At 37.1% G+C, this 24997-nt stretch overlaps 1 protein-coding gene across 3 annotated transcripts in view; it reads left to right on the forward strand.

Moving 5' to 3' along the window:
• Window positions 1–24997, forward strand: part of B3GALT1 (beta-1,3-galactosyltransferase 1) — a 175521-nt gene that overhangs the window by 118012 nt on the left and 32512 nt on the right. For 2 of the 3 annotated variants that reach the window (XM_041473257.1, XM_041473258.1), the window contains one exon: window positions 4168–4271. The gene's annotated coding sequence lies outside the window, so the exon portion shown is untranslated. Of the gene's footprint in view, window positions 1–4167; window positions 4272–6064; window positions 8187–24997 lie in introns of those variants that run through there. The other variant, XR_005955597.1, reaches the window with a different exon arrangement.

The raw sequence follows: 24997 nt of genomic DNA on the forward strand, positions 1-24997 counted from the left end.
GGTGGTCCTTTACTAATCATTTACAAACAACAAGGTGCTTTAATTTCTGTTTCTATCATTCTAAATTATTAACACTTGACTGTCAGAGCTAAATATTAGAAAAAATATCTTCAGACTCTCCATCCTATTTCTTCTTCAATGGTCTGGAAATCTTTCTGGATACTGCTCCTACATTCCGTCTCTTCACACAAAAAGCTTGATTTTCCATGTTTTCTGATTAGTTGCTGCAATTTTTTCATGTAACTATTTAGTGAGAACTTTTTTTAACAAGTGAAGAATCATGGAATCAGAGTTTGGAACAAAAGAAGTCCTGTGTTACCTTCAGAAAACATCTCAACCCTTTTCAACTTGAATTTTCTTTCCTATGTGTTGCTTTGGTTTTTTGCTATGCTATATATAAAAACCTCTGATTTGTCTTCAGTATAAGTTACTTTATACCTTTATTTACACTTTTCTTTATCATATTCCTGCTTGTCTCAGTTTATCTTCTATTGTATGGACCTAACCACCTCCTCTCAGCTTGTCCCTACATTCACACCAAGTGATCTAAACTAGCTTCAGCCATGGCTTAAATTTTTAAAACTTGCCTCAAGCCTTTAAACCTACATCTTTCCCCTCAAAGAAGTTGGAATCTCAATACCCTCAACATGAACAATCAGTGTCAGGAGAAAAAGTGCTTGCCTGGGGCTTTTTTTTTTTTTTTCAAATATTTTAGAATAAGTAACTAAGAATAGTAAGTGAGAATCCCAAACATAAATGGTATTAACACCAATAAATACATTGAACTCTAAGTTTCATTTTTACTTAACAAAGCAGAACCAGACTAGAGTATTTTATTCCAAGGTTTTTCCATTATCTCAAAGTGATACCTACAGCTTAAATATAAAATTCCAATTTCATATACAGAATTGAATCTGTTGTTTGGTTAACTTACTAACTATTCCCTTAGACTAATTTACACATATTGTATGCTCTTAATGTTGAGAATACATTTTTTTCAACTGTTGGATCACCTGATGAAGCTCAACTTAACTACAAGTGAATGCCTGACAAAATACAAGAAGAAAACTCTTTGGGAAGGGTAATTCCCTATATGGGAATTGTGCTGGACACTGAACTCATGACAGATGCTCCAAAACCAGTGAATACTGGACATTTATTCCCATTTGTACTTGTAAGAAGACTGTAACCTTTCTTTTGCCATGTATGCCCCACAGCTGTTTCACAGCCACCTTGTAGTACCTTAAGTTAAAGCACATGGACTCTCCCTGATCAGATCAGTGCAACCAAACCCACAGGGATGGGAGCTCCAAGAAATATTTAAACCAGCACTCCATCTTTCACAGTGGGTAGAACTCTAACAAGACCAAGCACTTGAGTTTTGACCACTTAAAAGAGCTTTCCTCTGCTGCAACTTAGATTAGTCTGAGTCCTTGGGTAACAGTCTTCAGCACATAATAGCTGATGTCTGCCAGGAGGTCTTTGAAAGAGCCCTCTTCTCTGCAGTACATACACATTCTTACAGTCTATATGTCAGGGCACGAAGCCCCAGATTTTGCCATCAGCAAGAGCACTGTGCAAGATTGCTGTCTTTTCTAAAAGCATTCCCTCCAGGAATTCAAAATGATCAGGCAGTTTCAGAAACAGCAATCTCAGCCTGGGCTGAATACAAATCAAATACATAAATGAAATTGCACATCACTTACACTTACTGATGAGAAGTATTGACAGCAGCATGGCCTTCTCCCTTTTCCAGGATTCTTTGAGTCTAATTTTATACACCAAAATAATTACACTGCTCTTCCATTCTGGTATCAAGATGCTCCTGACACTACACACTGCCAGATTTCAATGGGCTGAAGGGTTATCTGTTAGGGCAGACTCATTAGTGGCCATTATGTTTAACAGGAAATTAACAGTCACTACTTTGTATGTTGTGAGGATGCTTGTTTTCAAAATAAGTACAGCAGTAAATTGTAAATACAAGTCTGAGTTTAATTTATAAAGCAATTCTATGCTTTTAGAATGAATAAGTTATATTTCATTTCTGTCTTTAAACTACAAAAATCAGAAATACTTTATCACCCTTTTGACCCTGGTTAAGATTTTAAACTGTCTCTTTTGGATGCATAGCTTAAAAATGCTCTGTAGTTTACAGTTTATCTCCTACCTGCTTAAAGGAAATATTTCACACTTATTTGAAATTCAGACTGCAAAGTGAGTGATTGGTGGGGAAGCAGAAGCAGCTTGATTACTATGGAGAGGCAGAATTTTGTAAGAAGCCTCACGGAAAAAAAATGACAACTGTATTTATGATTCTCAACTAAAAAAAAAAATAAAATCTAGTATATTTGAATCTGCATAAATAGAGCCATTCTGAAAATTGATTGAAATTGCTAATACTTCTTAATTGAAGGAAACCAACCACTGATTTCTCTTCCACTTCAGTTATGAAATTAAGGCAAATCATCTTGCATCCTTTTCATCCCATCACACCCCTTCTGAACTATTTGCCCAATTTGTAGGCTACATCCGAGTTGAACAGAAATTTGCTTAACAGTGTGAGACAATGATGCGTTTCAAACAGGGTTCTTGATGGCTGAAGACTGTAGTCCAGCCTCAGCATGGGTAACTGCTGGCACAACAATGCTCACCTTGAATGAGATAATATTGGGAAGGTAATACACAGACAGTTAACAAAGGCAAAAACTTCAGAGATTGCCACATTAGGCTCTAAATTGCATTAAACAGATTGAGAGCCAGAGCCTAACCAATCTTCCTACCTATTATCAGAAATTACCATATTTCGATTAGAAAATGAAGCAGTAAATTTTTTTCAAATGTGAATTTTTAATTCAAACTACTCACAGGAAAATTTAAAAGGAACTGTAATAAAATGTCACAGAAAACCAATGCCAAGATACTCAAATTACAGACCTTTTCATACTTCTGCCTCTGTTGCACCAAAATATAGTGGCAACTTCATGCAGTGCCTCTAGGCATAAAACTCCCTGATATAAATTCAACAAGAAAGAGCAAGTACACATTCTGACCTGAATTTCTCATTTCTCATGTATTTCTAATACAAGGGTGATTTCTATTGGCATTTTACAAGTCCGCTAATTGCAAAGTATTCTAAAATAAATGTAAATTGTCTGGACAGCCACCATCCAATTTCTAATGGACAGGTGCTCATACAAAAATTCAACAGGATCAGCGACAAGCCAGCAGTAACCAGCAGGGTAAAGGTAGAGAGGAATGACTTGACTTTCAGCTGAACTTCCTGCTTAACCACAGGGATAATCAAATTAGGTCAGGGTCAAGTATGTGACAGAGCAACTGTGCCATGCAGCAAATAAGGGCTGCTGGTGTATCGGTATATACAGTAATAGTGTTTTGATTTTCTCAACCACCATTTCATGTCTTGCAATTCAAAGCTGCTGCAGCAGAAAGAAAGTGGCCTCCTGCACTCAGCCCTTCTTCTGGGCTCTGTAGTTTCAGCTGCATCACAGGCTGCTGAAGCCTTGTGGCAGAGCAGTCCATTAGCACTCACTGCAGCACTACAGCAGCCTACCTCTTGTCCACAAGGAAAACATTAAAGCTGTCCAATATAGTAACCAATAACTAATTAATCCTCCCCCATGGGATGAGAGATGTTTAAATCTCCCTGGCAGAACAAAATGACTGGACTGGTGGTGACATTCTTACCCACAGAAACTTATTCTCAGATGTAGCTCACTTAGGACCCGAATTAACTACTACAAATAGATGCTTTCAACATACAATGATTCTGGGACCTGTAGTGCTTTGGCTTAATAATTTATGATTTTCCTGTTTCAGTAAATGAAAATAAATTGATTTATGGCAGTAAATGCACAGGTACTGAAAACAGCAGCTGTAGTTTTTTTGATACCCATCTGTCCTCCTCTTACTCCATCTGTTTCCTTCACTCATTGCGCTGGAATTCAGCTTCACAAAATGCAGTCCAAACTCTTTCATGTAGCACAGTGTAAGTTACCTAGTTACCCAGCTAAAAGACATTTTCAAAATAAATCACTCTCCTTGCACTCTGTAAAAGGCAACAGACATGGATTTTGTCGTTAATATATGTCTGAATGTTTTTTTCAACAAAATATACAACTGTCAGTAAATTGCCTCTGATTTCAGATGGTACACTTGGAAATAATACCATAAAGGCTTCTTATTTTAAACAACTATTGATTACACCCTGGGGATTTTCACCAATTCCACTTGATACTGCTTTTAAAATGGTAAGTAACTACATAATTCTATGATTTATAGACTGCTTTGATTTTAAAGATAATACAACAGTAAAAATGCACACTAATATATAATGTCATTTGATTATACAGCTTTTATTAAACTGCTGACTGACTTTTTTATTCTTCAACAGTTCTTTGGCCTGTTAATGATTAAATATTTGGATTTTACTCTTTACACTAAATGTACATGTTTAACAGGAAAAGAAAACCTAAGAAAGCAATCCCTCCTTACAATCTAAAATGGAACATAAAATATAAAGGCTGAAATGAATTTACTGGAAATTTTGCATAGCACAAACACAAAAGCTACCACTAAAACCCATTTGTTCTACAGGAAACTATAAGCAAAGGCTATTTCCATTATTACTCCATCTTTAAGGCAGTGTGGTACACAAGGTCAATCGAAGGTCAAGAAGAGAGGTTGCTGTTAAAGGGTTCACACTTTAAATATAAGTATCTCAGTTTTCATGGTGTCCTTCATTTCTACACTAACGTGGTACCTTGAATGCCTACATGCCTTAAATACCTTGGTTTATGCATTTACTACTTCATTATTGGCATCACATTAAAAGGGAATATTTACATTTTATTTGCACTACAAAAGTCTTTTAACTGATACTGAATTTATATATAATAGAATATTCAATACTAGCATACAGAATACAGTGCACAGGCAGACACATTTAAACACAACTTTGTAATCTGGGTGATAGTAACTCCATTTCTAATTTAATTCCATACATTATTTTACTAAAAAATCAGTAGCACAACTGCCTGAAAGAATTTTTTTGAGTCAAAACCAATAAACTAAACATGACCTCTTGAGATACAGAAGTGTTTATAATATAAGGAAACTTGAAAATATGTGGTAAGAATTTCAGTTGGAACTAAAATGTTTTTCCAAGTTGAAAAATAGAAACAAGTCATGGTAATAGCACTTTGTAAAATAGAACTTTCATATTACAGATCCATTATAATTATGTAGGTGACAGCAAAATTAGGATTGCAATTCTTTTAATCTTTATGTGTATTTAAATATATAAAAGTCAATTCTTCCTTTCTATGGCAGAGTTTGAAGTAATTACAAACGAAAGCAAAGAACTAAACTGCTGTTATTAACCATACAGAAAAAAAATAAAGTCTGTATACCTCCTGTGGTCTTTAAAAAGCATTAATAAATCATTTGCATAAAGATAAAGCAAGAAAACACATGCAAAAACATTTATCTTTTAGACATCTACATGCTACTTATCTCGATTTCTTCCATAAATAGAAACTAATTATGGAGAGACTGAAACCAAGACAATGCCCTAGAAAAAGGCAACCTTTTTTAAATATACTCAAAATGCTGTGAGTAAATCTGTATCGTACAGATTCATATTTAACACACAGATCTTTTCTGGTCTAACCTTCCTCCTTTTACAAGCAATGGTTAAACTTCTACTAATTCCATTAAAAGCAGAAAGAATACATAAAGACTCATTCTCCAGTAAAATTACCTGCCCTGCAGAGTATCAATATTAACTGTGAATGGTGGAACTGTAAAGACTCTAATGAAAAAAAACATTCAGCCCTCTAAATTAATGCCTGAGCTCCGACTTTTAAGTGAAGACAGAGAGCAAGTCAGCTGCTGCTCATATTGCTTTCTTATTCATAATTGAAAAACCAGAGGCTTGGGAGTACTTTGCAACCTAATCCATTCCTTCCCAGGAATTTTATATAAGTTTTCCTTTAATATAATTTTTTTTTTCTCCTGCTTTTTTCTCCTGCTATAATTTCAGAAACAAGTTTGATCCAAGGCTAAATTTCAAACCCCAAGACTGACACAATATAGGAGTCAGGAGGGAGGTTAAAATTTCAAATATGCTGAATCACTCCTGCCAAGGTGGGTGTTAAGGCTCCTCAGTTTCAAAGCGTACCTCAGCTGCTGTACTTGGACAGTAATGTTCCCCAGAGTCACTGCAGAAGTGCATGTCAAGCTGTTTCTCAGAGCAAATAGCAACTCTATATATAAGGAAAAAAAGGCCGGTAAAGGACACAATTGAAGACTCTTCAGCCACTCAGAACTGGAAAGAGCCCTTAGAAGGACTGCAACTGACCTGAGTCAGGAAAAATATTTTCTTTGCAAGCTGGGAGGAAAAGGTGGTTGGATGGATCCAAGGAAGTCAGCCAAGTTAAAAGATGCATGCTGGACTTCACAAAATTAAGCACAACCACGGCCTTTATTTTTAGGCCTATATTTTCCTGTGCTAAAGGAAGGGAGATTAAGATGCCTGAAATGCTTATTCTTCACAGGCAGGGTCACTCAGAAATCTGATCTGTATGACTGCAGACACTGGTAAACACTGATTCACCAGGATACAGCACTGAGCTATAATTCACACTTTTAGTGCTGCACAGCAACCCAGCAGCCAAAAACCGTGTCCCATTAGAACAGCGTACAAAGTGACAATTTGCTGTGCTGCTTTACAAAAATCATAATGGGAAGAAATACCTTCAGGATTGCCCTAAAATACCATCTGTCCACAGAAAAAGGCAAAATACATTAATTTACATACAACATTTTGCCAGCCAGTAGCAGCAGTAAGCATTATCCCTTTCCCCTACCCTTCACCTTAAAATGGACTATTCTAAACCACTTCAGTTTTGGCATATACATTTTCTGCAACAAAAATAAACCAAAGCAACTGAATATGTAACAATGTGCAAAAAAAAAGCAGAGCCTAGGGTGGAATACACAACCCAGTGCACATTTCTGTTTGCCATATACCGCTACCTTGAAGTGCAGAATATTTGCACAAATATAGGGAACCCTGAATGGCAGCAAGAGGCACTTGCAGCCTAGATCAGTCCTAGTGTGTGCCTTCAGAGACTGATTTCACACCAGCTGGACTTTAACCTAAATAGCATCAGGTTAACTCATTTACCTGAGTTTCACATAAATCACTCATTCTTAGTCCTAACTTCCTGATTCTGTGTAACAGCACTACCACATCAGCCTACCTTAAAGCAAGGGCAAAACAATTATGTAACTAAGACTAAGTGGATGCACTGGGCATGGTAAAGGAGGAATGCAGATGATCATTTAAAGCTAAAGCTTGAAAATTAGATCACGGAAAATGCATTTAAATAGTTACAGCAGCAATTATTTAATTTTGACCTACTCAACACTATAAGACCACAACCTGAAAATTTATTCTATGACTTTTGATTTGTAGGCAGCTGCTAAACTACAAGATTTCAGCTTTCCTTGGTTAACTGATCAGAACGTGCTTTTCATTCATTCTCGGTTTTAAACTTTATTGTTAATGCAGAAAATCTGCATAATACCAAAAACTAAGACTGAAAGAGATGGAACTTGATCTCAAAATAGCAGGCCTTGTTGCAGTTTTTTGTATTTTTCTAGTATTTAATTAACTAAAAACCTTCACTTCAGAATTATAGTTCACTGACAAATAACTTCATTACACAGTGGCTGTCTGTGGTGTTTCATGTTGTTCCAGAAGGCTGATTTCAAAAACATACAAACCTTGGAGGGGGGGGAGTGGCAAGAAGGAACCAAACTGAAATAATCTTAGCTTACATTATCAAGAGGAAAATTCCCTGCTCAAGTTCAAACTAAATGGTATCTTGGAGGTGAGAACAGAACCGTAATCACATCAAGAAAGTTGTGTGAATAATGACTTGGGAGAACCTGATGAAGAAAAAGAGGAGAATCCTCAAGGCAGGAGATGCAATAAACCAGCTACTTGCATTGATTCAAAGAAAAAATGGGAAATGTTGACAATGTGTTTACACAGCCTTTTGAAAGATGGGAAAATAAATTGGAAGGATTAAATAGAATTTATCAGTCATCAGAGGGATATGTCTTTTTCTCCCTTTCCAACTTCTGCACCATCAAGTTCAACATTATCAGTAGGTCATTCTGTACCTTCTCAAAGTTATAAACAGCAGTCCAGATGCCACAAGCACAGCAAAAGAGATGGCAACCTCAGCTGTGCCTGGTCTCTCTGCTACTGAATAACCCATTGTAATCAAGGTATTAAAGAGTAAACCCATTACAGATTTCATGATGGCAACTTGAGGAGATACGCTAAAATTGCAATTATGTATGTATATGGGGGGGTCTGCCCTCTGCAGAGAGCCACAGGTCTGGCATGAAATTTTTCTTCAGCTTGCTAGGCAAACAACATGCACTGATTTTCAGCTCAATGTAATGGTGATACCTCCACTGCAGAGCAAAGAGGTGACATTTCACTTCACTCAAGTGTCAGAGCTCCTACAAAGAAACGATTACCTTGGTTTATTTATACAAGTTCAGAGGATGCCGATATCCATACATGCAAAACGAGCACTGAATGCTCTTACATATTAAGGAGAACTGCAGAAATGTCCAAGACAGAACCATAGCTAGGCCCAGTTCTCAGTAAAGTCAAGGCTGTATATTCATCCATGATAACCACTGGTGGTACACTGAAATACACCATGCTAATGGCCAGTCTGCCCCTTTCCTTGTTGTGCCAAAGCACTTATATAGGTAACATACCACTGCTTGGTAGCTTTTGATCTCTTCTGATCAGGCTAGTGCTGCAATCTTTTTTGGATTAGTTCTTTGTCTGTTGGCTTTGTCCCTTCCTTTCAGACACTGTTCAGGTTTCGGCTGAGACACACACAGTTTTCTTCATAGCAGTCTGCGTTTTAAACTTATGCTGTCAACACTGCTCTAGCCACAAGGCCATCTCTGTTCATATATTACAATTTCATTACACATAGGTGGATGACTTGGACAATCACTTTGCAAAAAAAAAAAAAAAAAAAAGGCTTAGGATCTAGAGGGTACATTTTCAAAGCTTAAAGCAAGAGGTACACTCAATCCTTTTAATGAATAATAGGATAAGTATACACATCATTTACAAGTGGATTTCAAAAGGTTCCACATTTAGAATAAATTGAGCAAACAGATGAGAAATTTTTAAAAAATTAAAATTAAAAAAACAACCCTAGCAACACATTAACCAATGATGACACCTTTCTATTCATTTACATACAGCATTTTGCCAGCCAATAGTAGTCATTAAGCATTACCCCTTTCCCCCACGCTCCACCCTAAAAGGGACTATTCTATATCCCTATCTATTCCTATATAAGCTGATCAACAGTACTTTTATGTCTTTGTTAGAATTACTGCTGCTCAAAACTGGCAATTCTAGGGCAGATTTTATTGTTTTTCCTACTAACAAAGTTCCTGTCCTGCTGAATCTTTTATTTCTCTTCCCATGTTGTAAAAAGCACCCTGATATATCTGTAAAAGATGCACCACAACATAACTGTGTCCTCTGCTTTAAAGACCAGATAGTAAAATGTAGGATAAGCATTTCTCTGATAGTGCCTACACATCATCTGGTTGCCAAGGTACAAAATACTTTTAAATTTCTGGGGTTTCATTTTGGGGAAAATGTCCAAACAAACATTGTGAATGAGAGATTTTCTGTGTTTACAGAACAGACACTACATCATGAGGATCAAATTTTCCCACTTCATCTCTCACAAGTAATCGAAAAAACTCTGCATGTTTAGTAGTTCCATGAGGATTTGCCTTTCTTATCTCTTTAATCTTGACAAAAGGACCATAAAATGTGCCAGGTAAAGGCAGCTTTCACAGTTACTAAGCCAGTTACTTTCCATCTTATTAGGAAAGAAATCAAAAGCAAAAGTTCATTCCGCAGAAGCTGTAAAACATCTTCCATACAAAATTGATTTTGGCCCAAGTAAAGTGACATTAAAGAAAGATTATGTTGAAAAGAAGTCAACAATGTATCAGCTGAGATATAAAATAGCTGACATTCCTTCCAGGTGCATTGCATACCCATCATGCCCAGCTGAATATCCTCAGGCTAAGATATGTTGAATTACTAACTGTTTTCACTTAGGAGAATATGCATTGGCAATACATGATAAAGCATTTGAAGCAAAGTAATGGAAGCAAAAATTGGACACGTGACTAATTCACTTTTTACTTCATCTTGAAGCAAATACCACGGTGAAATTAATTGCACAGAACTACAGCAGCTGTTAATTTTCAGCAAATAATGAGCATTTTTACCACCACCAGTAAATATTTCAAAATCCAAACACAAGGAAAACAAATGTTTCCTTACACACATAACAGGAATCCTATTTAAATAAAAATTCCAGAAAAAACCAGAGAATTTCAATTCAACACTGACAGTCAAAGACACATTTTAGATGTAGTAATAACTGTACATCCTTCAACCTTTACAGTTTTATGGATAAAAGTGCAACTAAATGTTTTAAATTGTATGCAGATGGTTATTTTTTTTCTGGTAAAGCTAGCACAAAAATGGCCTAACAGAACTTGGATCTTTAGTTCATTCCATAACTTCCTGTGCATTGCAAAGGCACAAGACCATAACTTATGAATAGTCATGACAGGTATGAAACAAACCTTAATCAATGCTCTTAATGTCTCCTACTATGTAAGCTCAAAGATGAAGTCTAAAGCCTAAGTATTTTGGACAATGCAAGACAATGATCCTGAAACACAAGAATAAATTACGTTTAGATTAATGCCTACCTACTTACAGAACAATCTTGATGAAATACCATCAGAAGATATATCCTCCCCTAGAGTATCAACAAATGTTCCAGGAAATTGAAAAGTGTCTATTGAAAAAAAAAAGTTTGACAATTCCATTTTACGTCTTGGTGCATCTGGTGTCATTCTGAAAGCACAGCATATCTACAGCATCTCTGGATGAAATAACCAAAGGGCAGAACAATGACAACCTCACAGAACTGCCCATGCAGAACCCTGCTTTCAAACTCCCACCTAGACAACATTGTACAGTAGCCAAGGATGGGTGTTACCATCCACCAATAATACCCTCAGTTTCAAGCTCTCTTTAATAATTAAGCAATATGCCATGCACAAACATTGCTTATTCCCAGTTTGCTGTGAGACTTTTGTTGTTTCAATCACTATTTGAAGCACTGAAGCTACCAAGTACTTAAGACCCCATGAACCCTGCTTGCCATTATATGAAAATGGCTTAAGCACATATCCCAAGTCTAGTATTTCTGAAGAAGAAAACAAAATCTGACACATTAGTTTTAAAGGGACTGACTACAACTATAGAATTAAAATTGCATCAGGACATGACAGGCAATGAAGGAAAACATTTCCCATTACGGTGACTGAGCATACTGAAGGTAGTGCTGAGGAGTGCTTGTGAACAGTGAGATTAGGAATGGGGAGCATTTAACATCGCTCATCTGCCTTGACTTGCCTGATACCTGGATATAAAAATTCTGATTTGCCATTTTTTAATTCCAAACTTGCAATGTTACTTCATATCTCCATAGAGCCAAAATTCCTGGTTTGCATAAATAAGAATATTAATTATTCAGAAATGTGTTGAAACTTGAAGGTCTGCACAGGCTCCTTGACCCAAAAAGTTGAGTAATATCACACAAGTCACTAATGGAACAGTGACTCAGAACAAAAGTATTGATTAGGAACACTTGATAACATTGTGGTTAACTATAATATACGTATGTCCTACCTCAGGGTAGGTTCTGGGAGATGTGTGGTCATGTTTACTGGAAAGACTTAATTTTTCACATTTAGGTATATTTCTATTTTTGCAAACAGACTAGGAAAAGAGATGAAGTGAATTTCTTTTTAAATCTAAAGGAACATAAACCAACTAGAATTGTTGTAGAATATATCGATGCAAGGCACCCCTGATGCGGGGAGTAATAAGCTTTGACTCCCAGATTTCAGAAGGCTGAACAATTGCTTTATTAAGCTATACTATATAGCACTACATACTATACTAGACTCCATACTAAAACTATTCTAAAGTAACACTAAACCCATGACCCTTTCAGTCAGTCACAACACAGCTTTGACCTAACTGGTCAATCAATCCACACAACCATCAGCAGAGTCCAATTAACAAATCCCTTTTGGTAAACCATCTCCATAACATATTCCACATGTGCTAAACAGGAGCAGCAAATGGAGATAAGAATTGTTTTCTCTTCTTTCTCTGAGCTTTCTTACTGCCTTCCCCAGGAAAAATCCTGGGAGAGAGAATAATGTCTCTCTCTGTTCAAACCATATGTGAATACCACAGAATACATTCAGAGGAATGTAATCTGCAAGTCATTTAAATGCACACAAATCAGTACCTGCAATGATATGACCATCTTTTCTTTTACTTCAGAGCTAAGTCAACATTAGGTTTCATTTTACTGCACATGCAAGCAGTTAAAAATATCAGGTTTTGTACACATTATCAGAGAAAAGGTCTCTTTTCATTCCATATGTAGTACCAAGGTATTAAATTGAAAGTTCTGTTTGTCTAAAGAGGGTGCCTGGAGTCTTATATTGTCATTATAATGTCATTCCATAGCACATCTATTATACCTCTAGCTACATGTTAGTGCATAAGTAGGTCATGCAAATCAGTGGTTCCAAGGATCAAACTTTGCCCACTGCATGAGAGAATTATGTCAGTCAAGGCGCTAAGAATCAGCCATCATACATCTATTCTATAAAAAAACCACAGAGAACTTCACTTTCCGTGTGTATTCCAGGAGCAACATAGTATTTAGAAGAATTAAACAATTAAGCAAAAGGCACCAATACAAGTGACTGGATGTTTAGGCTTCTCAGTGGGCTGTAATTTTTGTCTATTTCATACTTTTACAGTCATCCAGTTTGTCTAAATGCACACAGATTAGAAATTCCACTATTCAAAAACCTGCACCACTGAATCAAAAAGGCATTTGCTTCTCTGTCAAAGAAAGCAGAAGGTATTTGAAAAAGACTATTAGCTGACTTAGCAAACATGACAAAGGCATGGTAAAGTCACAGGGTAGCTGGTCAAGAGTGTCTAACTCCATATTACAGGATGGACCATAATTCAAAGGTCTGGAAAAAAGGATGGAAGAGGCACTATTGTCTGGTGACTGGTTTATAGTGTTATCTTTCTATATACCCAGTCTGAATATATACCCACATATCTTCATTCTTAATGAATACAAAATATTTTTAAACTTAGTTTGCCATTTTCCTAGTGCAATATTTCAGCACTGATTCAGCATTCCCCAAATTTATCACCTCTGATATTTTCTATAGAACAATTGATGGACAGAACCCTCAGAATTTCAGTAATCCTATTACTAACAAAGCTGTAAGCATTCACAGATTCTTAGTATTTTATAATCCCATTCAGGTATGTAACTGCTGATTATTTTACTGTAATGAAGTTATGAAGTGACAGATACTTTTACAGATGAGAATGAATACTCTCTGAATAAGATTTGCAACGCGTTCAGACTTGGTATTTAGTAATTCTTAGCCTAAAAATAATGAACAAAATATTTATCCATACCTAAATGTCATTGAGAATCTCACAGAAGCCTTTGTAGACCAAAAGCACAATCTGCCTTTTGCACCAGAAATCGCAGGCAGGGTTAGAAAAAAACACCAGCATGTATTTTTCATCTTGCTGTGAAAGCACCAGCAAGTTTAAAACATCACTCATACCAGTAAATCAAAATCTCAGTAATGCTTGTTGAAACTGGCTTTTAAGATAGATAGTAAACAAAAAGACCTTTTAAAATCAGTTTTAGGGAATATATAAATTGTCTGCACACCGCCATGGACAATCAGTTTTAACAGTATATGTCCAACAGCCTAGTTACTTGCTGCTCTGGGAGCCTGCCAAAGAAAGAGATCCATCCAGAAATTATGAGGGGGGAAAAAAATCAAGAGAAACTGGGTAACAGGACATAACTTATGTACATTTCTAGCTATTCTAAACCTTTTCATCCAGCATACATCATCATAAAATCAGTGCTCCTGACCCATCTACATTTCAATAGAGAAATACTTTTTTTTAAAAAAGCTTGGCATTCCCTATTGACAAACAGCACAGCAACACATATAAGATTTATCCTACTGTGCAACTTTTCCAAGAAGCAGCTGAGAATTATTAATGACATGAGCATCATTGAACTACTGAATGATGTAAGACCACCTACATTTTGTAGATTGAGAGGAACAGAGGCCATAAACCAAATCAGCAGGAAACCTTACAGCACAATTAATATCTCCTAAAATATATTCTTGTTTTAGCTTCTAGGAAAGGCTTCACTGGAAAATAATATTTATTAAAGCAGCAGCTATCTCCCTTTTTCAGATTATTACTTCTGACAGACACTGGTTACCAAGGGTTCAGTTCACTGTTTAATAAAGACCTCTCGTGAGACCAGCTTGAGCAGCACCTACGTGGATTCTTTTTAAATAAAGCTGTGTGCCCCGAGAAAGCCCGGTCTGGGTTGCGCTAATGAGCAGGGTTTTGGTTCAGCCACTAAGAGAAAAATCTTCAATACCTAACAACCACAGGCCATGACACTACTTCAGATGCTCAACCCAGAGCCCGCAAACCCAGCATGGGGCTGGCAGACAACTCCACTTTAATGGCTCTCACAAGCTGGTCTCTTCTGTTCCTACTTGGCACCTTTGTTGCTCCTCACACCACGAGCTGCAGCCTTACTGCTTCTGCCCTGAAGCAGGGAAGTGAGGAAGCGGCTCCCAAGGGCTTCCACAGGCCAGGGCTTGGCCACGCTCACAGCCCAGCCTGCCCTGCCCCACCACTGCTCTGCCCTGATGTGCTGCCTCATCCAGCACATCCACCTGGGAATTCAGTTTGGTCCAGAAGCCTACTACTTTTCCTTTTCCCAAGTGAAATGCATTCAGACACCCTAAATCCATGCCTGTCTCCGATATCTCATGATATCCCAGTGCCCACCTGGCCAGTTAAAACTCTTGCACTCTGCAAAGAGATTTATGGATATGAAACCAAGTGAGGAGGAGTTTTGCAGCCCATGAACTCTGTCATCTAACAACACGGAGCTCTAATTTTCACTTTCAGGACTTTTTTTTTTTTTTTTTTTACATTTAGAATAGAAAATATCAGATGAATATCTTAATTGGAAGGCCTCAAACACAGGACAGATATGAAACCTGCAGCTTTCCTCAGGGATGGCAATCGGGGATGCCACACTGCCCAGCAACAGACTGAGCTTCTCTCTTTTGGTAGCTGACTACGCCCCTTTACTGAACTTGTGAAGCCAGGACTGCAATTAAAGCTGAGAATCCTCAAAGTTCCTTGGAAAAAGATAATTTATCAAGACATTTTAAAATTTATTTTGATGTATTGTGTAACAGAAGTCAGCTTGCCTCTCACAGGACTTAAGCATTTAGGCCTCTCTTCTTCCTTGTTTTCCTTGGCTTTTTTCATGGACTTTTTTTTTAAATTTTTAATACATAACTTAAACATTTCCAGGAACAATGGCATGTCAAATTTTAAACTTCTACTTCCTTTAACTAATAATACTTCTGGTACTGTAACCTGTGTTTTTCCCACTAGACCCAATTTACACATCTCTTTTCACACTTTCTAGTTAGTCAGTGGCTGCAGTCATCTAAAGACTGCATAGTAAATACCTGCAACAGCAGGAAAGGCATTGCCAGTAAAAAACATGCAGGAATACTGAAGTGTTACTTAAAAATAACATTAGTTTCTGGACAGATGTGAAAGAGCTTACTTTCATATTAGTCCATGTAAGCCTACATAATCTCCTGACAATCCGGAATCTAAAATACATGCTTTGTGCATCACTGCATACTCATTTGACCAAAAGTTTGATAACATGCTCTGGTTTGCTATGGATGACTGAAATTCTAAAGAAACTTGTGCAACAAGATCACAGAAATGTACAATTTATGGTGAGATTTGACAAATGCTCTGCACTTTTCTGAGAGCTTTTATACCACAGGGGATAGTGTAGTGAATATGTGGTAAAATGCCTGCTGATTTTAATAAAATCTATGTTGTACAAATGATGGCTGCACTGAATCTCCAACCCTTATGAGGTACCAGCCCCTTCAGGCACTGTCATTTCCCAGTATTCTCTGCACTTCCAGTTGTAAGAGTCCCATAAAATGAAATGCTCATATTTTATTTTTCATAAGTTATGCTTTCACCAGTTCAGCTACTCAAGTCTGCATTAATTGTGCTCTGTTTTTATGTAGCAGATGTTCCAACAAGGGTGACTTCTCAGTCTGCCTAATGTCTCTCCTTAAACCAAAGGTTCATTTACCACTGTCCAGTATCACACCCTTTAGATGCCAAGCAGACTGCATAGAGGCACAGCTCTCTAAAGAAGTGGTAAAACATCTCAATAAATGAAAGCAATTACTGTGAACTTCCAGGGAATAGCAGACATCTCCCATCTGTTCAAACTACTACTGTTGCTATTTATAAAAGCTACCTTGACATTAAGGACTCAAGGCTGATAGTCAGATTTAGCAGAAGGATGTTCACTTTCTGCAGAGAGGAATCTGGCCCTAAGTTACAACAAAGCTGAAATTAATCAGAGCTTCACAATTCACATTTAACAGAACAATGACAACTTGCAATATTAATAATAATAAAGTTGGAAATAATAATAATAAAGTATGTTAAAATCACATTAGTTTTTACAAACACAATCAAGAAACAAAATTCTAGGAAAATCATAGACATCTCTATGCTATCTCTGCATCTCTTATTCTCCCTGACTAGCATAAGTAATATGAATTACAAAACACCTGGCTGAATGCAGCAATATTTCCTTTTTGCCATGACTGTCCAGTGTTAAAGCTGAATATGAAACATTTCATTACTTTAACACTTACTTTAGGCTTCAAAAACCAGCGCCTTTAAAATAAACTTTTGGTGAAGGCTTTATTTCATGTCTCAGCAGTAACAAAGTCTATTATAATAACATGCATGAGAACTAGAGGTTCAGCAGAAAGATGATTGTATCCTTTATATCCACAGCAGGGAGATAGCTATTTCCTCTCCTGTCAGGATGATTTATTCAATAAATGGAGAAAATGTGAATCTTAAAATGCATTGATTTTTTTTTCCCTTCATCTCAAGAAACAGCAGAAATCTTAGGAAATTAAGAAAATTAATTCCACCATAGATATTAAAATACCATGCATTCTTGAACAATGAACTGAATCTCTTGAACAATGAATATTGCAAATATTCCATAGTTTGGATGGTTAATTCAAGAAAGTCTGGCCTCTCTCTTCCCTGTAACTTTTTGCTCCTTCCCCCATATTTCATTTTTATCCATCTTTCTTTTACAGAGAAGTTTATGAATTGTTCTGTATAGACAAGGATTCATGCAGTTTATATCCAAAGATAAACCCAATCTATTTTTGATACATTAATTAGCAGGAAAAAATTATCTACTGGGAATTTTAAAGACTGAAGTTTAAGCAGAAGGGGTTTGAAAGAATGAAGTACCAGGTATAAAGAAGGAAAGAGTTAAAAAACCAAATCAGGTCATTCTCTGTGTTATGGTTTTTCATAAGCCATAGTGAGCAGTACAAGAAGTACCACCAATAAAACAGGGTCTATCTATGAGGTTCAACAACCTCATCCGTAACTTCAGAGCCAAAATTTTTGGTTTTCATTTCTGACACCTTATCTGAATCACCTTCTCAATCTCTTGAGTATATTTGCCTAAATTATAACAGGAAAAGTAAAAGGTAAGTAAAAAGGTACAATTTAGCATGAAATCTTACATTTTCCCTAGAAAGTTCAGCGGTCTTAATTTCAGAAAATGCAACTGCAGCAGAAAAGTATCAGAAAAGAAAAATGAAGCTTGGTCTCTGGCAGCATTATAGAGCCAATGGTACTGCAGTGACTCATACTGACACTGAACACTTTCAGGTTCTCATTCATTGTAAATTTTTGCAGCAATACTGTAAAAACAGCAAAGTGTCAGGAGAGGTCACAGTAACTACATGCTCTCTAATGAAGTTTTGTTTCATAGTATAAAACCAGAAAATCTAGCAAAGCAAAACTCACATAAAAGACTATGATCACTAACTCTCCCGTTTGTTACCTTCTGAATTGTATTTTTTAACAAAAGAGACTTTGACAGCATCAGCAAACATGAGACTGGTGTGAAAGCCATAACACAGACTGTGAGCAGATGTCATGACAAGATGAGAATAGAGCAAAGCAAAGTGACCACAAACAGTGATAGCTTGTGAGGATGATGAACCAAGCATCACTAAGAATAACGAACAATGAAAGAATGAAATTGTTCTATTTTCTCATCCAAATTTCTCAACAGCTTCATTCAAAGCCCTTCTAATAGGCTAGTAATTAGGAATGTTTTAATTATACAATTTAGGATAAAGACAACCATGATAAAAATCACAAGGCCATGCTTAGATGATGTAGGTTCTGTTAACATGGATGTATTTACTTGCTGATTTTAAACAGAGCTCTTTTTGCATTACCCTAAACCAATGTGGATTTAAGATCTCCATAATCATATTTAGCAAGGCACTGTGTGCAAAGCAATAAAAGCAGTTATTCTGAAGGGTTTACGAGGCATACAGGTCACATCTGGTTGACTTTTTATTTGTGTTTAGGTCAACTTTACAGACCTACATGTAAGTATATTTAAAAGCACATACTCTACATTGCTTGAAGGGCCAGCATATGCCCTCAATGTTCCCCTCTCTACATGTATATTTGTCTCAATCTATGCCCAGTGTTTCTGTGAGGATAACCAAATTCACACATCTGTTTATCTTCCATCAGTTGTACTTATTCTTGGTCATCAAAGAAGACTTTTCTAATCCCTACAACTAACAGCTCAATATTCTTCTTCCATTACCATTTATTATTACATGCAGGCAATGAATAGGCATGTTTAGGTACTGAGCTTAAGCATGATCCTCTAAGTTGTAAATACATTCTGGGGAGCTGTTAAAAGGAAATCAGAAAGGTGCATTACCCAATACAGTCAGATCATAAAACCATACACTTTAATCACTTCAAAGAAATTAATGTATTTCCCCAGACGCCTTTTGTAAAACCCCAATCATCCAAATAAATGACCTGTAAAATAAGCCTCTATCTAATTTACTCTATAACCTCCAAGTCCTTCCCCCACCAAAATCTCTCAAGTCTTTAGCATGACTACATTCCCCTCATAAAGCAATCTCTAAGTTTCATAGGTTCACTCCTCAAGGAACATATCACAAAGGCACAGCACAATTTCCCCTCTATTTACTTTAGGTTTATGAAAAACATGACAGGAAAATCAAAAGCACCATTAGACTGTGGAGAACTGGTTACCATCGCAAAATGCAGCAGTTTGATACTGCAAGCATCCTCTCAAGAACATGCTTCTCCTACCCAATGTGTAACTACTGATTTGGCTTATCCCTAAACTTACCAGAAGCTATGAAACTGCAGTCAGTACCCATAATAACTTGCACCACTAAAGGCCCTGGTGTACTGTGTTCAGTACACTACTTTTTTGTGGAAAACATGAAGTGGAAGAAAGGACCACTTCTACACTATTTCTCACATGCCATTTCTTTATAACACCATATATTATTGTTCCAGATACACATTTAACTACTCATAAAAAATGAGTATTTACAAGGAGAGGAACTCACACAGTGCTGGAATATGTAACTGAAATAGGAGCATTCTGATTTTGTACCACAGACATAAGTCACTTGCTAATTAGATTCTTACATTTGGACATCAGCCTTTAATCTCATGCCTCATTGCCCAGGAAACAGTTCTTGGCTTCCTAATTGTGATATATATACCTGATAGTAAAACATTCATTCAGACTCACCTGATGCTTCAGATTTTCCCATTTGAAGTGAGGCCTGAGGACATGAAAGGTGTTTTGCCTCCTTGCCGTGTCCTTTAGATGATGTTCACAGAAAAAGTAGGACATCAGTGATCATTGTGTCCCATGGCTGCAAGTGAGACAGGTAAGCAAATCTTCATGAGTGGATAATAAAAAAAAATACTTCCCTGAATTTGTGCATAGTGAATAAATATTTAATGAAATATTTATGCAAGAATCAGAAATTTCTGGAATTGATTAGTTTAAAAACCACAGGGTAGAATCCCACAAGCAGAGACACCTATAGATGCACCCACCAAAGCCAGCACAACTCCAAGCTGTCCCAGCAAATCCAAACCCATTTCAAGCTGTTGTCAAGCATCAATGCAAGATCCACTGATATGATGGTCCTCTGCAAAAAGCCCTACCTTTTTATCTGAAATAAAAGATATTCCTATATATATTTGAAATAACATACATATGCAATAACAGATATTTCTATAGCATAGGTTATAATAGTTTTTTTATTATTACTTTCATCTTTAATTTAGTTAAAGATTTCCAAATAAAGACAAAAAAACCCCCCAACCTCATTTTACTTCAGCAACTGCTAAGTTATTGGTATCATATGCTAAAGTTATTCCAGTTTATAAGGGATCTTTCAGAGACCTAACTGATAAATTAGATAATGAGAAAATATATGAAAATCCTACAACAAAAAGAAGAAAAATCAACACTCAAAGGACTAAGAGCAGTAGAATCACCTCTGTACTCAACAGAAGATCTATAATCAATACAAAAACTGCATTCAATACTCTGTTCAGTTTCTACGGGTTAGAGTAATAGATCCTTTTGTCAATTCACATTTTCTGAATTTCAAAATTTCTCCACTTTTAATACTAATTAGGAGATAAGTAAACATTTAGCCTCAAATATTCTGTTTATTACCAAACTTTTTCCCTATAATTTCCCAAAAAAAAGTACCAGTCCTCTATTTCAGAGTCTAAATCACCTTTTTGATTTTCTCCAATCTACTTAGCATTTTCTTGTTAGAATACTCAGGTACTTGTTGGCACAAACAGAAGAAAAATTTCAACAGTGAATGTATGAGAGTACATAGAAATAAAATGGTAAATTCAGACACACAAACCACACAAATTTATCCAGTGATTAAAATAAAGCACTGCTCTTTTGCTTATCCAAACAGGCACAAATAGCAGTGCACATTTTTTTTTTTTTTTTAATTGCAGTTCTTTCAGGTAAACTCAAAAAGATTTTTTGGCAAATAAACATGAACACTTAAGAAATCATGACCTAAATATTGATATTGCACAAACAGAAAAAAGACTACATTAATCAGATAAATAATTCATTCCACAATTTACAGGAACTAGGATGATACATATCCAAGAATTTCACTTAAATAATTTTTAGGTAAACTAAAATGCCAGTTTTTAGCATTTATATATAATTCCACGTATTGCTATGACTCACAAATCTTTATAACTCTAAAAGTAGTCATCACTACTAAAAAGTGAGAATTTGCTAGCAGTTAGCACCTCAAAATTAACAAGATCATGGGAGCAAATCCATTAATAATTTAGCAAACAATATACTGCTAAATATCAACTTTTACTTGGCATCCATCTCTCTTTTAAAAAAGTGACATGGAAGCAAAAGTGCCTATCCTTAGTTATCAAGTCCCTGCAGCAAGTCAGTACTGAACTGGCTTATTTTTGATCTTAAAAGTTCCAGCTTCATCTCATTCATTGAGTTGCTTCATCTCTACCAGTCCTGAGGTTCACAAAACAAACAAAAAGCCACAGAGCTCCATTTCCAAAAGCTGGCCACAGCAATACTGCCCTTCCAACCAGCTGCCAGTGGTGGCAGGCTCTTGAGGCATCAGGGAAGTGCCCACCACACACCCCCCAGCCCAAGCCCAAGGTGGGACTGTTTGTTTCACGGGGGGCACACCCTGCCAAGCAGAACTCCCTGGCAGGGGGCACAGCCCATGGCTCTCGCTCCATCCCCTGTGTCCAGCCACAGACTCCCTCTGCCAGGGCTGACAAGGTGAGGGGGGAAAAGGGAAGGATGCTTTCCTGCAGGAAATTGCTGGGCTGAGGATGGTGCATCATTACTTCAGATTAATCTGACTTTTCCCTGCCCTAAAAGAGCGCTGATATCTATCTCCTCACCTGCTCTTCAGCGCTGGCTCTGCCCAGCCCCTGTCCTCAGCCCTGGGCAGCTCTGCAAGAAGGGGAAGACAGCAGTGCCAGATAACCTGTATTTAGAAAAATCCCTGATCACAGACTTGCATTCAGAGATTATTTTTTTATATAGGAATACAATTTGAAAGCATACCTTCAGATCTCCTCCATAAACACACAAGAATTACTTTACTGGGGCAACAAAAACTTTATCAACTGAAGTCCGGTCTTGTAACTTCTACAGGATTTATAGGATTAAATTTGGTGTCTATTTAAAGTCTCACTACTGTATAATTCTTTACTTTTAAGCCTAGCCTCTTTTTCACCATCTTTCAGTCCCAGAAGTTCCCACAAACCATGCAAATACATTTTTGAAACATGAATTAGGTCTCTCATGCTTAATAAAAAGTCTACTTAAATTATTTTTCAGCTTTGTTATAAATGAATATTGTGAAGTCTTTCAATGAACTGAACATATCTCTATTCTGTTCAAACAAATCCACTCCAATTTAACATTTTAAGCACTTATGTAAAATATTACCAATACACATATTGCACATCCAGTGTTGGTCCCACACAAGCAAAGCCAAGCGATCTTTTGAATCCCCTGATGTACTGGAGTCAGAATCATACTTCAGTTCCTTCATTCTGTTTTGCATACCATTATCCATAAAATTTTGATTTTTTTTTTCCAGAATGACTACAGTTAGGCCTTAGTCAAATCTACATCAATCAACCTGTCTCACACCACAGCTTCTCTCCCTACAGAAAGGGCTGAATAACTCAAAGGACCCTGAACCTTATCTGCATTCCCAAACTTGCATCACAAATTTGGAAACCATTTCACCAAGTGACTTACTTTATAAACCTCTATCATTTGATTTAAGTCTGTGAGGTGGGGCTCACACTGTGCTTCCTCGTGCCTGCAGGAGGCTGGCAGAACCGCAGAGGGGTGACGGGCACAGGCAGAGCTCCCAGGAGAGGGGCAGGCAGGGCCTCACCTGTCAGACACCTGGGGAGGATGCAGAGGCTGCTCTGTCCCAGCCATCGGCTGAGCTTCCACTGCCAGCAGCTCCGCACAGGGGACACCTGAACTCAAGGCAACACCATCAAACTAAAATATCTCCTTCCCCCTCCCACCACCTCTGCATGTGTGCTGGGCCACCAGCCTTTCACATTATCCCAGAATTTGCTTCCAAGGTCACTTTTTGACAGGCAGGCCACTCATATTTTGTATTTAGTCCGACTGGAACTACAGCATTAAATTATTTCTAACTAACACCACGTTCTAGTTCTGGTTTTATGTTCAGTTCTGTAGGAGAGATCTTACACTCCAATGGGCTTTAATGGGATTTCATTTTGAATTCGTTAATCTATCTTATTTGCTTTTATAAACGACGTCCACTTTTTTCTGCCTACAGGGTCTATATTCTGAGACTTAAATATTTTATTATAATCCTATTAAAACAAATCTATAAGCATTTAAAGACTGGTTAAAAAAAGAAAACACCTCACATTTCTGGACTGCTAAAACCGCTGTACAGCTATACATTTTCTCTCTGTCTCTCAAAAAATTGATTTTTAGAGCTTTGCCATGAGCCTTTGCAGTGCTTAAGACAAATGGATTGTATTATTGAATCCAGCCCTCAGGAATCTTTCTTCAAAATAAATCAAAACCAGAACCATTCTTTCCTGCAGGCCCACTAAAAACTTGTGTAGAAAAAATAATTAACAGCTTCACAAAAACAAAGTAAGTTTCATGTGACTAGAGCAGTGCATAGAACATTAACAGCATGTTTATAATGGCTAAATGGAAAATTAAGATAACAAAAAAATACTAATAACCCTCATGTACAAGGACAGTCATCTCCAAGTAGGAAAATAAATTAATAAATTATTGTGCAAAGCTGTCATTTTTATGTAGCTGTCAACTGCTTTAGATTCATTTTTTCCAAGGTCTAGAAAATGAGGTCAAGACCAGTTTCTGCCAATTAGTTCAGAGAAAACTGTTGTAAAAATCACAGACTTTCTGAAAAGCAAGCATTTCCTGTGGGCTCATTAATATTCTAGTTAGGGGAAAAAAATTCCATTTCAAAGTTCAAAATAAAGGGTCACATCATTCAGCCACAGCAAACCATCAGTATTTACATACTTCCAGAGGGCTCTCTCTACAGGTACATAGACATACAAGTATGTTATATGGGTAATTACCCATAGGTTTAGTGGCTTATATTGTGCCATATAAACATGTGTGGATAATTTATAGGAATGAGCTAATCCTTTGCTCTTCTATAGTTGTGCAGCTGGTTCTTCCCTCCCTTGCACCCAGCACTCACCTCTCAGACAGCACCGAGGCTGCCCAGGCTCCCCTGCAGCCACACCACCCCTGGCAGGGCCCGGGTCCCCTGCCCCACCTCCCGAACACATGAAGAATGTTTGCACTCATTTGTTCCAGGTGGCTCTGCTCCTCCCACAAGGTCATCAGTGGAGACTAACTCCTCACACAACCACCCTGTTCACCTGCCACAGCCCCACGACCAATACAAGGTGTTTATGAGCATCTGCAAGAGGCAGCTGCATCAATTCCTGCCTGCCAGAAGAGTCCTACTGGGGGCTTGAACCTGAACACTTGTGGAAAAATATATAAACATCAGTATGGGAAGGAGAGACATAAAAGCCTTTAATACTTGGTATTATGGGCATAGTAACTGATTTTAGATTTTTGCTTATATTATCAACAGTACT

This window comes from Pyrgilauda ruficollis, unplaced genomic scaffold, assembly GCF_017590135.1.
Source record: "Pyrgilauda ruficollis isolate IOZ18807 unplaced genomic scaffold, ASM1759013v1 scaffold3, whole genome shotgun sequence".
Taxonomy (NCBI): Eukaryota; Metazoa; Chordata; class Aves; order Passeriformes; family Passeridae; genus Pyrgilauda; species Pyrgilauda ruficollis.